Source organism: Pezoporus occidentalis, unplaced genomic scaffold (genome assembly GCF_034315485.1).
Source record: "Pezoporus occidentalis ecotype Australia unplaced genomic scaffold, CSIRO_AGI_Poc_V1 ctg21, whole genome shotgun sequence".
Classification (NCBI taxonomy): Eukaryota; Metazoa; Chordata; class Aves; order Psittaciformes; family Psittacidae; genus Pezoporus; species Pezoporus occidentalis.
The window spans coordinates 6,473,802-6,488,945 of NW_026913964.1; the positions used below are offsets into that span (position 1 = coordinate 6,473,802).

At 39.0% G+C, this 15,144-nt stretch overlaps 1 long non-coding RNA gene across 2 annotated transcripts in view; it reads left to right on the forward strand.

The window, feature by feature from the left end:
- Positions 1-15,144, forward strand: part of LOC134164005 (uncharacterized) — a 152,779-nt gene that overhangs the window by 105,935 nt on the left and 31,700 nt on the right. The window contains exon 1 of one of the 2 annotated variants that reach the window (XR_009964951.1): positions 7,143-7,239. The exons of the other annotated variant lie outside the window; for it this stretch is intronic. This is a non-coding gene — a long non-coding RNA (uncharacterized LOC134164005). Of the gene's footprint in view, positions 1-7,142; positions 7,240-15,144 lie in introns of those variants that run through there. 2 annotated transcript variants of the gene reach the window in all.

The window sequence follows — 15,144 nt, forward strand, 5'->3', positions numbered from 1 at the left end:
TTATGCCTTTAGATAACAATCAGGTTAATTGATTTTACTCCTGGTATACCACTTAAACACAGATATTTTCAGGATCAGAACTCAAATTAGAAAATCAGTAGGTTTTTTAAAGTGGGGTTTTCTGTGTATTTTAGACTTTGTTAAGTCTACTTAGAAAAGTGTTAGGAAGGAGAAGCCATGTGTTTTTTAAACTAGACAAGTTTCTGACACATGCTGTCATATTTAGAATACTAGTTCCTGACATAGCACTTTTTTCCTCCTTTAGAATATGACTTCCCATTTCAGGAGTCCTCAAATTCACAGGCAGGTCGGCTTCACCAGCTGCTCCTTAATTTATGTATTTTAAAGAAGGTAGGGAAATGTGGAAAGCTTGTTCCTTATCAAGTGAGTTAAATGTACATCTGAAGGTGATAATTACCAAACACAATGGGTTAATGGGGGAGAAATCCCACACTTAACTCCCTCCTGATAGATGAGCTTCTTCACCAAAGTTTGATCCTCATAATGCACACGTTTCTAGTACAGTGTTTCTTATTTTAAGAGTTGTGATTCATTATATGGAGGTGGAGAGAACTGAGAAGCTTATGCACATTAATCATGTTAAATAAGGAAAAAAATTCTTTTTTCCTGCCTTTGCTTTTTCTTTTTTTTTTTTTGGTAGAACTTCAGCAGACAGAATGTTTAAGCGTGATGGTTAACTTTGTATCAAATTTGATCTGGCCACCAGTTACTTTCTACTTCTGCAGGCTGCTTACTCTGTCACTGAGTATTAGATGCGTTACCCACAGAGCAGTAATTACATTTGACACATAATTATTACAGTTTTGATGACAAGAAGGCCTTTTCTTTTCCTGCTTTCATAACATATATTCCTGAAAGTGCTGGCTTGCTGAATACAGTTAGTTTAAAAGCACTTGGATTTAAATTGAACCCTGGGACAAAGAATGAAATGAAAAGGAAAAGAGTGAGCACATTTGAAAATTCCACAGATGATCTCACACAAGTCAATTTTGAACAGGAAAGAAAGCCTTTAAGTGTTGTTAATGCAAAAGGAGAAAGAGCTGCCTAGCTGCAGCCATGCCAGATCCCCAACAGGAAAGGAGTGCTTTTAAAGTTAATAAACTGAAGGAGGTTTGGAAAAAGCGGAGGCTTCTGGCAAGGCCACATAAACTACACAAATGAGTTTCTAATCTTGCCACATGGGCATTTTTCCAGCTCTGCACTCTGAGTCACCCCTAGCTGCAGGCCTGGATGAGCAGTTTAACAATACTTAGCTCCCTAGCTTTTTCTTTTTCAATTTTTTTTTTTTTTTTTAATTATCAGTGCCAGAGTATCATGTTTCTGGAGCTTGGGGGCTGTGTGGTATTCAAACAGGCTGAGTGCTTGGAATTCCTCCAACCATACCTGCATCTGCCTCTCTGCTGAGGTTAGAAAAGCTAGAGCTTCAAACTTTGTCATTTGCCATTACCTCCTTCCTACCTCGTCTCCTCTTGATTTCTCATAGCGTGCAGGGGGCGAAGTAAAGTTGGGAGGATGCTAAATATCCTTCCTTTATTTTTGAAAAAAAAAGAGAAGTTATAAGACGTGGGCAGAGCAATGCTAATACTAGGAATCCTTCACTGGGAATTGAGCGGTCTTGAAGGAAACCCGAGCTGGAAGAAAATTACCTGGCTTGCTTCTCTGATCTGAGAGCTGAACATCAGCATCAAGGAAGCTGTATTTGATATACAGCGGATCCTTCCTTTTGATGTGAACTTTTCAATCAGTGCTGAAACAATGATAATCTAATTAACATATGATAAAACAGCTCTAATTTTAGCCTGGTTTGTTATTGTAAGAGCTAGTAGGGAAGGGTAAAGGGGGAGGTGGAGGATGCCATGAATGACTAATGCTATATTTCAGCTCTTAAGCCATATTAAGTAATGTAGGATATAAAAATAAGCTTTCAGTACAATTTTTCCTATTTGACTTCTCTTTCCTTTCTTCTGTTCCCTCTCCTAAAGACGGATTTAACTAATTACTCTTTTAGGTGGATGTTGATAGACAGGTATTTATTATTGGTTCTGTAAGCCCTGAAATTTTTTTTCCACAGTGAGTCCACAGACATATACACTAAACTGCAATTCTCTGGGGCTGTCAGAATTACAGACCAGCCTGAGGCACAGCAGTATGATAAAGTTTTCAGGCCGTGTTTAGTTAAGGCTGAAAATCTGGGACCCAGCCAATCTATACCACTCAAGGCTCTTTTCACAGTCCAAAATGATTTGGCTTAAACATTTCCAACTGTGATGAGGTCCCATTTCAGTGATTATACAGTCATTCACTTTTCCACATCAACATCAAAGTCATTAACAACTGAGTATTATTGCATTGGCTGGAATTCAGTTAAGGACTAGAGGGATGTTGCTCTTTATTAAGATAAATCATTGCCTTGGTTATGTCACCCATGAAATAATCAATTTACTGTGTTGGTTAATTTCCTCCCTCTTTGATCTGTGAATTAAATTCAACAGATCATTGTTTCACACAACTGCAGTGCAAAGGATGCTTTAAAATAAATGTACCACATTTTCTAATGGTAGAAGTCTGGTAACTATGTAAAACAAGAAGACTGCATGTAGCCTGAGAAGTTTGGGTTTTTTCCATTCTTTGTTTCAACAGTTTCCTATGAAACCTTCAGGGGAAAATGAGCCATCAGCACCTATTTGGGTGATCCTCTGTCAGAATGCTGGAGGAATTGCCAAGGGGAAAGAGAATAGCTAGAACGATTGACTCTGAAGCCTTCAGAGGAGCTAGGTTTGTGCCAGACCCAATGAAAATGTTTTCTTCTAAGTGTATGTCAATTTCTTGATAGCATTTATGAGCTTTACTTACTGAGATGCTTACTGTAAGGAAGTTTTTAGAAAAATCCTACTCTCACAACAAGCTAAATGTTCTAAAACAAATAAATCTGAATAATACAGTGCATTGATGTTGGTTCATAATCTAATCTACTTTTGCATTGAACTATGCATTCTGAAATTAAAATATATATATGAACAAATAAGTCCACATCAAATATGGACCTCACTATGCCTGTCAATGAGAAACTGATTATAAGAAACTAAAATCCAAATTAGGTTCTTGGTTTTTCAGTATTTCAGATCAGTCTGGGTATTTAAGTATTATTTTGTAAAGATTAAACTGTCATTTTTTTTCAGCAATTTAATGGCATAATCTGTGCTAATTAAAACCAACACAGATTTTCTCAGTATTTCTCGACTGTAATTTAAGATCAGATCCATGCCACTGGACTCTATTAAGATTTGGCTGGACTGCATTCCCAGACATCTAATCTAGGTCATGGTTTGCCTAGAAAGTTTGGACCAGATGGTTGATTCCAACCTATGATTCCTATGAATCCATCCCTCTTCTGAAAGTTGAACTCTTCTCAAGTCCATGATACATCATGCGTTTTGAAAAACAGAAGCATCATGTGATGTGGCTTAAGAGTTTGAATTTAAGTTTTGCTGTAAAATGTGCCTAATTATTAGCCTACTTATAGCATCAGTGGGCTGGTGTGTCCAAGGCTATATCTGGTTGGCCAAGTCCACTACCGTGTTTCCCACACTATATTGCAGTGGTGCCACATATCTGGTGTTAGACACAGAATTCTCTCATTTTGCAAAAGCTTCTTGAAATTTGTAAGTAGACAGTAAAAAATATTAAGGAGAATGGTTGTATTCTTGCCTGATCTCACACACTTGTGGTGCTAAGGTTACTGTAAATGAAAAGCATGTATTTTTGTTAAACACTGAGTTTAACTATGTGCAGTAAGTTACTGATTATAGAACCAAGATACAGAACTTCTTCCAGATTTCTATGGCTTTAACATTCTAGAACATAGATTCATGAATAGAAGGGCTAGTATTTTTTAAAGAAAATGTATATTAAAATACTATTGCTAAAATAGTTCAACTGAAATTCCTGACTGAACTAAAAATAAATCAGTATCTTTTCTAACTCCAATTCCCATTGTATGAGTAAACATTTTCACTAACTCTTAGGTCAAAGTTATGGATTATAGCAACAGATTATGAAGCTATGCTACTAATTTATTATAAGAACAGCTCTACAAATTCACTTCAAAATTAAAGTTGATTGCAGATTGGTACCTATAGCAATTTCTTACAGTGTTTCCCCTCACATTTAACATTTTAAAATGCTCTCTCCATCCTCTGTAAAACTTGGATGTGATTTCATGAAAGAAAAACAATTTGCATTAGTGAATGACTTTAACACATTTGGAAGTCATCTTCATGAAACAAAATATTCCATAGCTGAGTATGTAGGAGAATGAACACTAATGAAAGTTCAAAGTCAGAACTCTATAGCAATTCATTGTAAATCAGTCAGGATATTCAGCAGATGTGAGGAAGCTTAGTATTGAACAGCTAATTGCAACTGCAGTAAACCTCATTAATGCACATGACAATTTAACCCTATATTTCCTATAAACCTTCTCACTTGGCAGTCAACCTGCTGTTTTCTAATTGATTGCATTTGTTAGTTTCTCCTTGTCAATTGCTTCATATTTGTGGTCTTTTGACAAATTAGTTCTCATTTCTAACTGAATCATTCTGAGGGCAGAAAGTAAAAACACTGCTATTCCTCATTTGTGATTGCTTATTTTGTTGACATGAACGCATAGTAACTGCAAGTTTCTTCAAGCTGTTGTGGGATATTTATTTTTTTGAGCTTCCATGAGGTCATACACTTAGAGTTCTTAGATGACAGAAACTCCTTGTGGAGTTTTGAATGCACATTTAGGTTTTGTAATTCTGCTTCAGGCAGTAGCTGGCAAGTTAAACAATCACTGATTGACTTTTATTAACTCTGATTTGTGAGGCTGATAGGCTCAGGAATGCAACCTATAGGCAGTTTCCTGAAATATCAGCCAAGATAGGAATCCTATAGAAATTCCAAAAATAGGAGATAATACTTTTCTTGCAAATTCATTTCTTATTTAGGTGATATTCTTTAATGTATAAGGTGTTACTATTTTTCTACTTTAGGTATTTGATTTGAAATGTTCATCAATAAATTTGTGATTATAAAAAAAAATAATCATCACCTGTCAAACACCTGATCCTGTACCATCTCATATGACAATAAAAGAATATTTTTTCCACTAAGGTTGCTGAAGAATTTAAGTTAAAATAGTGACTGATGTAAAATTGATGTAATGGTTGCTTTTGTATCAACTGGCTTTGCTAGAAGCCCTGAGGAAGATGCTGCACAGTGAGACTCCTGATCTGTCCTTGGATTATCCCCTTGCTCTGGGGGAAACTGGAGCCAAGTTACACTTGGCATGCCTTACTTTCCCTACTGAGCAACTGCATTCAGTCCGTTGAAGGAGGAGAGCAAGGGGCCAAAATTATTCCTTACTCTAGGCTACACACCTGTACCGGGAGAAACAAAGCACTGATAAAAGAAATTCTCCATCCTATACTGGTTTTCATAGCTATTCCACATACCGCATGATCTCCCTTGATGGATCAGAGCCATACAAAATAATAACCCTGATATAAACCACTGATGTAATTTCAGAGATTTTGATGTTTGTGGGATCTCAGGTTCATTGTTTTAAAGTTTTTATTTTGGATTTAATTATTGTATGGGATTTATTGAATCACTAGGGCTGTAAATAAAACCAATTTCCCTATGAACATAGAGTTATCATTACATGGTCCAGGAAAAAAATGTAATTGGTGATTTGGGTTTTATGTCTCTGTTTTATTTTTAATTCCAATGTCAAAATGCATCTGTCATAGTGTTTGGTCCTGCAAGCTTTCTATGTACAAATCCCCAGACTTCAGCAGCAGTTCTTTAATTTTGAAGGGCTTATAGAGACAGCCTCAGAATCTCTAAGTGCATTTACACATTTGAAACCACATACATTAGTTGGATCAATGTCAGTGAAAATGCTTAACATTCCTCTTCAAAACAGAATCTTGAAATCTGTTAGCCTCCCTCTCATTTTCCCATTATCTCTCTTCTTGCTGACTGCCAAACAGGAATAATTTTTCAAAGCCTTGAATACCAAATCTATTACTCTGTTCTATGTTAGTTCTTATACTCTCCCTTGAGTGCTTATGCAGTGGATGAGCAGTGAAAGGAGCACTATAGTTTGCAATAGCATATAAAAGATTGAATCTGTCATCAGTTGAGGTGCTACTGTAAATTGAGTTTTCATTAAAATTTTGCTTTTGCTTGTTCATTTGTCTGCTACACTGCCAGTATATAGGAAGCAAATAGGCACTGAAAGTTCACTAATACCAAATAAGCAACCAAAGGAAACTATTACCCAAATTACAAATGCAAGTTCTGCCCATCGCCCATGCTGGAAGCTGAGTGGTAGTGAAACTAAATAAAGACATTTCCTCTTACTCGTGCAAAATGGTATTGCTTCTGCTAAGAAGATTACTGTATATGATGAAGGAAATATTTGGCACAGTGATTTCTGCTTCAACAGAATGGAAAACCCTCTCCTAGACAGTGAAATTCTATGGAAGTTAGGGACCACTGACAGCACATATTTTTGTGGAAAAAAAAAACAACAAAAAAACCAAACCAAAACCCAACGCCAAAACAATCCAACCCCCTCCCCCCGCCCAGAAAAAGTTTTCTTTTGATAAATAGATGTCATCATTTGATTTGCTGTTTAAATTTGCTTCTGTTTGGGGAAAAAAAGAGAAAAAAAAAAAAAGATGGGAAAAATTGTGAGTAATCTCAACAGCTTGTCAGAAGAGAAGCATATTCCTGAGGTGACCTACCTGCCTCATATGAAAGTGTTTTTTCTCAACAAAGCTGTTAATAAACATTTGTTCAGCTACATATCAAGTGTTTTCAAATGAATGATTGTGTGACTTCTGCTACTGAAATAAAACATAACTGTGATGATATTCCTTAAAACCAGTTCCCACTCTCCATTTTTTTTTTTTATGCAGGTATGTTCATTTCTGTGTCATGCTCATGATGATCCACGAGCACATAAATATGGAAAACTTAGAAAAAAAGACTTTTCACTGTGCAAATCTGTTGGTTTTGATTCAGTTGACACCAGCATGCCCTAACTAGAGTTTTCTTGTGCCTAGAATTTGGTCTCTCACAGAGGTTTTTGGGGAGTGAGGTGGAGATACTGGCTCACAAAGGCAGGTGACTGGAATCTGGCTGGCTGGCTGCAACAGAAAGGAAGAAGTGAGATTACCACCTGATTTACACACTCACACACTTAGGCACACCTTATAGTTGAATTAAAACCTGACCATGATGTTTCAGCAAAAAAGCTTCAGCAAAAGAGCAGATTCATGTTGTTTACTTCTCCTTGACACTTCTATGTAATTAAACTTTTGAATATTATTCCTGTACTGCTGCTAAAGTTGCAAAGTGGAGTACCTGAGGAAAGAAAAAGTGAGACAAATTTATCTAAACACTTTCATTAATTGTTAAGAAGACCTTAGAGATGAAAGATTCAGGTGTAAATTCCTTTCTTAACTGATTTATAATGGAACTGAATGTCATCTTTTATACATGTGAGCTAGCCAGTACTTTGAGATGACTGTTATGTCACTGGGAATCTATAAAATATTTAAACAAGTTTGAAGACTGTAAGCAAGTAACTGGATTATTATTTTGCCAGGTGGTTATGTTGCTCATCTGAGTTCCAGTCTTGCTGAGTTCTTTGCACTAGTGAATATTCACTATTATACATGAAGTATGGAAAAAAGAGAGTGCACTTTAAAACCTACACTATTCCAGTCATTTTGGTATTCCTAGGAGAACAGTTCAAGAGAAGGGAGTTGACTTTTGATTTTCAATGCCTTCTATGAATGCACAAACATGAAATCCTTCAAATAGTTAAGTGCTTAAGCCTCCATCTCTTTTAAATCCAAAAGCTGAAACTAGATCAAACCTACTGCTGGCATAACTTTATTTTTTTCTTTTATTTATGAAAACAGTGTTTAGTGTGGCACACAATTTGAGATTTGACTGAAACAGTGAGAATTCTGGTAGGAGCTCTGGGCACAGCAGGGGTCCTCCACATCACCTAAATTATCTCTGGCAAATATAGGTACAATCTATTGCATTAATTTTTGCTTTAATTTAGCCAACAGTGTTGTTTACTAAGATGCAATATACAAAGATGTTATAGGATGCGGTGAAAACGCATAGGTATCAAGTTATTTGGGAATAATATATATTGTAATTACTACTGAAGGGTTGAGTCAATTTTAATAGGCATCGTTTAATTCTGCCGTCCCTTTGTGTTGATACATGCTACAACTTCTGGCAATATTCTTCAATACTGTCACTAAAAGCAGATCAATTACAGCATATCCTTTTAACAAGTTTGAAATAAAATATGCTAAGGATATTAAAAATGTGCCAAGTATGTTATGCTCACTGCCAGTTTCAGTCCTAGTAAATTATCCTGTGTTGCAAGTCATTGCCTGTTGCTGTTCACAGATTATGTGAATAAACCTCCAGATTTCATTCACTACCTTCTATTTTTGACTGAGAATTTGGAGGAATCTATATTTTAAGTGTTTGTAAGTGATTTTCCTTTCTTTACTGTATGATGAAATAAGTCTGACATTTCAGCTTCTAGCTACAATATAGATTTTTCTTATTAGCAGACCTTGTTTATTACAAGAAGTTTCTTTGATATAGTGCTAATTAGGAAATATATTCTGAAATACATAAATTGTGATTTGAATGGCGATTGTGTGGGTGAGGTAAAAAATGGAGTAGCAAATTAGTTTAGAAGACACAAGAGCCTTTTAAGACATGCTGGTTTGTATAGTGAAGGGTACTTTGACTTCAAAGGCATGCATAGATAACATTTTCTCCCACTGGTCAAATACTCAAATGCAATATAAGATGCAGTTTTCATTGCACTTCCAATCTTCAGTGTGCTTGTAAAATTGTATATAGTGATAAAAATTGTGTCAGTATGTTAGCTTGATCTCTAGTGGGCAAGGCAGACAGCTTCTGAGAAGGTTGGCAAGAGTTAACAGATCAACAGAGCAGCTGGAAAATCTTGGCTTTTGTTGGATTACATAAAAAATCCCAGCATTAGTTGATGAGGCTTAACCACTTTTTGTGTTCTTTCCAGCATTCACCTGAATCTTCACCCATTTTTTCCTCCTGCCTTCCCATATAACCCTGTACCAGTCCAAAAGAATATCATTTAAGTAGTGTTTAGATAAATTCTCCACACATTGTTACTGACAGTGTGCCTGGAGTTTGCATTCACCTTTTTTGAAAATGCTAGTGGGTCTGATCAGCTATGTTCATGTTTAAATTTACATCTTAGGTTTACAGAAGAGTTATTGGAGGGAAATTTACCATAAACGTTAAGGACAGTGTTTTAGCTCACAGTCTGAATGATGAGAAACAAAGCAGCATGTGTAAGACATCGAATCTCAGTTAGCCAAATGGCAAGGATTGGCCTGAGATGACTAACTCTCCTCCTGAGATTGTGACATGCTATCAATCTGGGTTGCTGAGTTGTCTGAGCATTAACCTGAATAATTTAAAAATTTCCAGATTGAAAGGCTGTTTATAGTCAGAAAATCTGAAGAGTCTGCCAATCCTTGCTAAGAGAAGCCTGTGTAGTTCACTTGCCTATTTGCTTGTTCTGTAAAAGTTTACAGAGAAGAATCTTTATCACAGTTCTATTTTGTTTTCTATAGCCAGTTTTTTGACATACATGACCAGAAGAGAATTGTTTTTTTTACGTATGGGAATTTCTTTGTTAGACTAACACCTGATAAAGTGGTGTATCCATTTGTATATGCTCCTGCATTTGATAATAAAGAATAAGCTATGATATACACCAGAAAAAAAAAAAAAAAAAAACCAAAACAAACCCAAAACAAACCAAACCAAAAACCAACCAAACATTCTCATTCCATCTTCAGTTTTTCTCTGGAAGGGATTTAAGGACTCTGGCCATCTGGATGTCTGGCAACTCAGTCAGAGCTGTGGCTACTGTGTGTGTGCAGATTAACTGTGTAGCACATGCACAGTAAGTCCAATGTGTCCAGTACACATCAGACCTGCTGCACATGTGCTGCACAGATGGTCTGTGCATACACAGTAAATCAGATATGTTAAGCCTACTGCACATATGCAAACCATCTGTGCATTGCACGTATATATATTTTTGCATGGGAAATCCCTAGTCAGAGCATGAAAGGTTGTGGCAGAGAGGAACTCCAGTGGTAGAGAGACCGTGAGAGACTGACAGTGGCATAAATTAAAGCAGCTCCTTGCCTGTTTTTGCTTTTGCCTGGCCAAAGCTGGAACAAATCAGTTCCTTATAATCAGAAAGTGTGACTAGCTGCTCAACAGTTTCCCTCTCTGTAGCAACTGGCTGTGGGAGAGAATCTGCATCAAGACCATTAATTTTATAGGCAGTGATTATCAGCTCCCTATTATCTCCCTAAACTAGCTAGAACTGCAGCTAGTTCATCAGGTAGCTCAAATGAGCAAGGTCTGGTATTTTACTTATCCAATAAAATAGTAGTGCTTATTGTGCAGGCCTCAGGGATACGTTTAGCCAATTATCTTTCTTTTACTCCTCAGTAATCCTTTTACTTCTGTTCCAAGTATCCGCAATTATTACATAGGCTGTTTGAGCCTGGTAGGGATATTTACTGGTTAGTACATAGGCACAGCTACATATGTGTATAAACCTGCATTTTTTTCAGTGTATATGCAAGTTATTGTTTAATATGTTTGTTTGTATACATCCTTAAATCCTGGCCCTGACAGTGCCTAATGTGCTCTTTAAACTAGGTCTCCTTTAGGTCTGTCTCTAACAAGTTCTGTGGGTCTGTATCTTGAAGAACTCCTTTTATATGCCACAAGGCAACACTGCTCATCTAACTGCTATGCTACAGGGAAAGGATGCACCTCCCAACAGGCTTGAGAGGTGGTGGGCCAGTGTGAATCTCAAGAAGTTCAACAAGGTCAAGTGCAAATTCCTGAACATGGTCTAGGACAGTCACCAGTATGAGCAGAGGCTGAATGAGTAGAGAGCTGCCCTGAAGAGGAGGGCCTGGGAATACTGGTGGGTAAAAAATTAGATCTGAGCTGGCAGTTTGCTCTTGGAGCCCATAAAGCCAACCGTATCCTGGGCTGCAACAAAAGGAATGTGACCAGCAGGTCGAGGGAGGTGATTCTCTCCCTCTACTCCACTCTTGTGAGACTTAACCTGGAGTTCTGCATTCAGATATGGAGTCCCCAGTACAAGAAAGACATGGACCCATTGAGGCAGGTCCAGAGGAGGCCCACAGAAATGGTCAGAGGCATGAAACGCCTCTCCCATGTGGAAATGCTGAGAGAGTTGGGATTGTTCAGCCTGGAGAAGAGCGAGGAGACCTTGTTGCAGCTTTCCAGTACCTAAAGAGGGCCCAGAAGAAAGCTGGAGAGGGACATTTTACAAGGGCATGTAGTGATAGGACAAGGGGCAACAGTTATAAACTGAAAGAGGAAAGACTAAGATTAGATACAGGGAAGAAATTCTTCACATTGTGTCCTGGTGTCCTGGGTTCAGCAGTAGCAGTCATTTTTCTCCTTCTTGGTAGCTGGTGCAGTGCAGTGTTTTGACTTTCAGCTCGGGAACAGAGCTGATAACAAGGATGTTTTGGTTTGGCCAAGGACTTTGTGAGCCTCATGCTCTGCCAGGGAGGAGGGGAAGCCAGGAGGAAGCAGAGACAGGACACCTGACCCAAACTGACCAAAGAGGTATTCCATACCACAGCACGTCATGCCCAGGATGTAACTGGGAGTTAGCCGGAAGGGCTGGGGGACTGCAGGGTTGGAGGAGGTATGGGTTGGTGCTTGGTCGGGCTGGGGGGAGGGGGGGGGCGAGTTATCGGTTGGCTGGTGGTGAGATGATGTATTCTCTTCCCTTGTTATTTCCTTTATCATTATTATCATTGGTGGTAGCAGTAGTGATTTGTGTTATACCTTAGTTACTAAACTGTTCTTATCTCAACCCGTGGGAGTTGCATTCTTTTCGATTCTCCTCTCCGTCCCTCCAGGAGCAGGGGGAGGGCAAGAAAGGGGAGGAGTGAGTGAACGAGTTGCCTGACTGGGTTTAAACCACGACAGTTCTTGTTTAAACCACGACACCTGGGTTCAGCAGTAGCAGTTATTTTCCTCCTTCTTAGTAGCTGCTGCAGTGCTGTGGTTTTGACTTTCGGCCTGGGAACGGTGCTGATAGCACCAATGTTTTTAGTTACTGCTCAAATATTTGGCCTGGCTAAGGACTTTCTGAGCCTCATGCTCTGCCAGGGAGGAGGGGAAGCTGGGAGGAAGCAGAGAGAGGACACCTGACCCAGACTGACCAAAGAAGTATTCCATACCTGTCCTGGGTTCAGCAGTAGCAGTCATGTTTTTCCTTTGTGGTAGCTGGTGCAGTGCTGTGTTTTGACTTCCAGCCTGGGAACAGTGCTGGTGAAGTTGATATTTTCAGTTGTTGCTAAGTGATGTTTACCCTGACCAAGGACTTTGTGAGGCTCATGCTCTGCCAGGGAGGAGGGGAAGCCGGGAGGAAGCAGAGACGGGGCGCCTGACCCGGGCTAGCCAAGGAGGTATTCCATACCACAGCACGTCATGCCCGGGGTGGGGGGTGACTGGGAGTTACCCGGAAGGACACGGGCTTCCGGGTGGAACTCGTTTTCTTGGCTGGTGGTATCGTATTCTCTTCCCTTGTTATTTTCCCTTATCATTGTTGTAGTTGATAGTAGCAGTGGTGATTTGTGTTGTACATTGGTTGCTGGACTGTTCTTGTCTCAACCCGTGGGAGTTGCACTTTTTTTTTTTTTCGATCCTCCTCCCCGTTCCTCCGGGAGTGGGGGAGAACCCCGGTGGGGGGGGGGGGGAACGACACGGACCTCGATTGCTGTCAGCTCGGTACCACTCACTGGGAGTGAGTGAACAAGTTACCTGACTGGGTTTAAACCACAACAATACCACAGCACGTCATGACCAGGATGTAACGGAGAGTTACCTGGAAGGGCCAGGACTGCGGGGTTGGACGAGGTATGGGTCGGTGCTTGGTCAGGATGGGGGGGTTGAGTTATCGGTTGGCTGGTGCTGAGGTGTTGTATTCTCTTCCCTTGCTATTTCCTTTATCATTGTTATTATTGGTGGTAGCAGCAGTGATTTGTGTTATACCTTAGTTACTAAACTGTTCTTATCTCAACCTGTGGGAGTTGCATTCTTTTCGATTCTCCTCTCTGTCCCTCTGGGAGTAGGGGGAGGGAAAGAAGGGGGGGAGTGAGTGAACGAGCTGCCTGACTGGTTTTAAACCACGACAAATTGACAAGACACTGGAACAGGTTTCCCAGAGAAGCTGAGGATGCCTTTTCGCTGGAAGTGTTCAAGGCCAGGCTGGATGGGGCTTTGAGCGAGTGGAAGACGTCCCCCTGCCCGTGGCATGGGCTTTGAACTAGATAATTTTTAAAACTCCCTTCCAACCTAAACCATTCTGTGATTCTATGAAATATACAAATTACAAAAATCTCTTCCACAGCCAGAAGTTCTGATTTTAATGTTGTACCATTCCCATGCCATTTATTATTTACAAGGCCTGCTTTTTGTTCCTGGTTTCTCATTGAAAACTGCCTCTAGCTCTGTGTGGTAAATTCATACCTACTTTGAGAAGAGCTGTAACTTTCTTGGTCAAAATCTTTTGGACAAAATCAACTTCAATAAAATACTATCAATAGTCAGGTTTTACAAGTATTTTGATATTGTAATAACACTGTAGTAAATCACATGGAGTGGATGTTTGAAGTGCTGAATTCCAATATGCTGTGAATAATCCACTGAACCAAAGGGAAATACCTTAATGAATAGAATAAGCAGGATTTTTCCGTAATATAAATTAGAAACATATACTTCTGAGTAGGGTGGTTTTAAAAGAAGATGCTGGAAAGAGCAACAAACAATAAGGTATGGCATATAAAGTGACTTGTCATTCTAGTTAGAATTCTTCCAGCGTCAGAAAGCAACAAGCTAGATGGGGCACTAAAAGAGAAAGAAGAAAAAAGAGAAAGAAAGGAAGGCTTAAGGAAAGGGGAGCATTGGGGTAGGAAAATTGTAGAAGATTATTTGAGGCCGTCTCCTTGACCCTAGCCTACCCCCACTGCTGCAGCCAGTGGTCAGGGTGAAGTAAAGCTGACAATAGCTATTCATCATGCTGTAGACTTGAATGTAAAATGAAAACCACAACTACCTCACATGATGCGAGTAAGTACAGGAAGAGAATGGAAGATTTTATCCCAAAGAAAAATAGGAATTCTTATTAAATTCCACTCCTCCTAGAAGCAACTGATTGTTTTTTCCCCCTTAAACTACAAACGCATGCATGTAATATGCTTTCATACACAGTCAAGAGTGTTGAAATTCCAAAGGAGTTTCATGACCCACTCCTCCAATTTCTTTGTTTCATTCAGATGGATAATGTTCCTATGGATGATTTGCTTTTGAAGATAAGCAGATGATGTACAGTGAGGAAAAATAGTTATTATTTGCTTTCAGGGGGACTTCTTGGATATCCGTTCTTCATTTATTTCAAAAGCTGATAACAGTTTTAATTTCTTTGCATGAATAAAGAGTCAAAAAAATATCCTTAGAAAACCTGTTGCTTCTTCCTGCAGAAACTTTCTTGAAAGGCAGAAGTACAGCAGGCTTCAGTTCATGGTCAAGGAATTTCTGCAGCTGGGCTGATATGGGGAAATAAATGTTCTCCCCTGAAGCACAGAAGATGATATCAGTAAGTGCAGATAAAAGTTCCTTGGAAAAAAAAAATAAATCTCGGTTCTTCCTCCTGTTTCATATCATCCCTGAAGGAGAGAAATTCAACATCAGGTGTCATAGTACTGTGGTGTAAATATCTCTGAATAATCTATTCTTCTTGCCTAACAAAACACACATTTTTTCAAATTGCTTAAATCTGGGCCAGTCTGGGAAGAACTGCAACACCTTCTCTTCCTCCCCTTACTTCTAAAAATAATTATTGTCACAACCAAAGAACACAGCAGTACTTTAGTTGTTTGTCAGAAATTACTTCACAGACAGTGA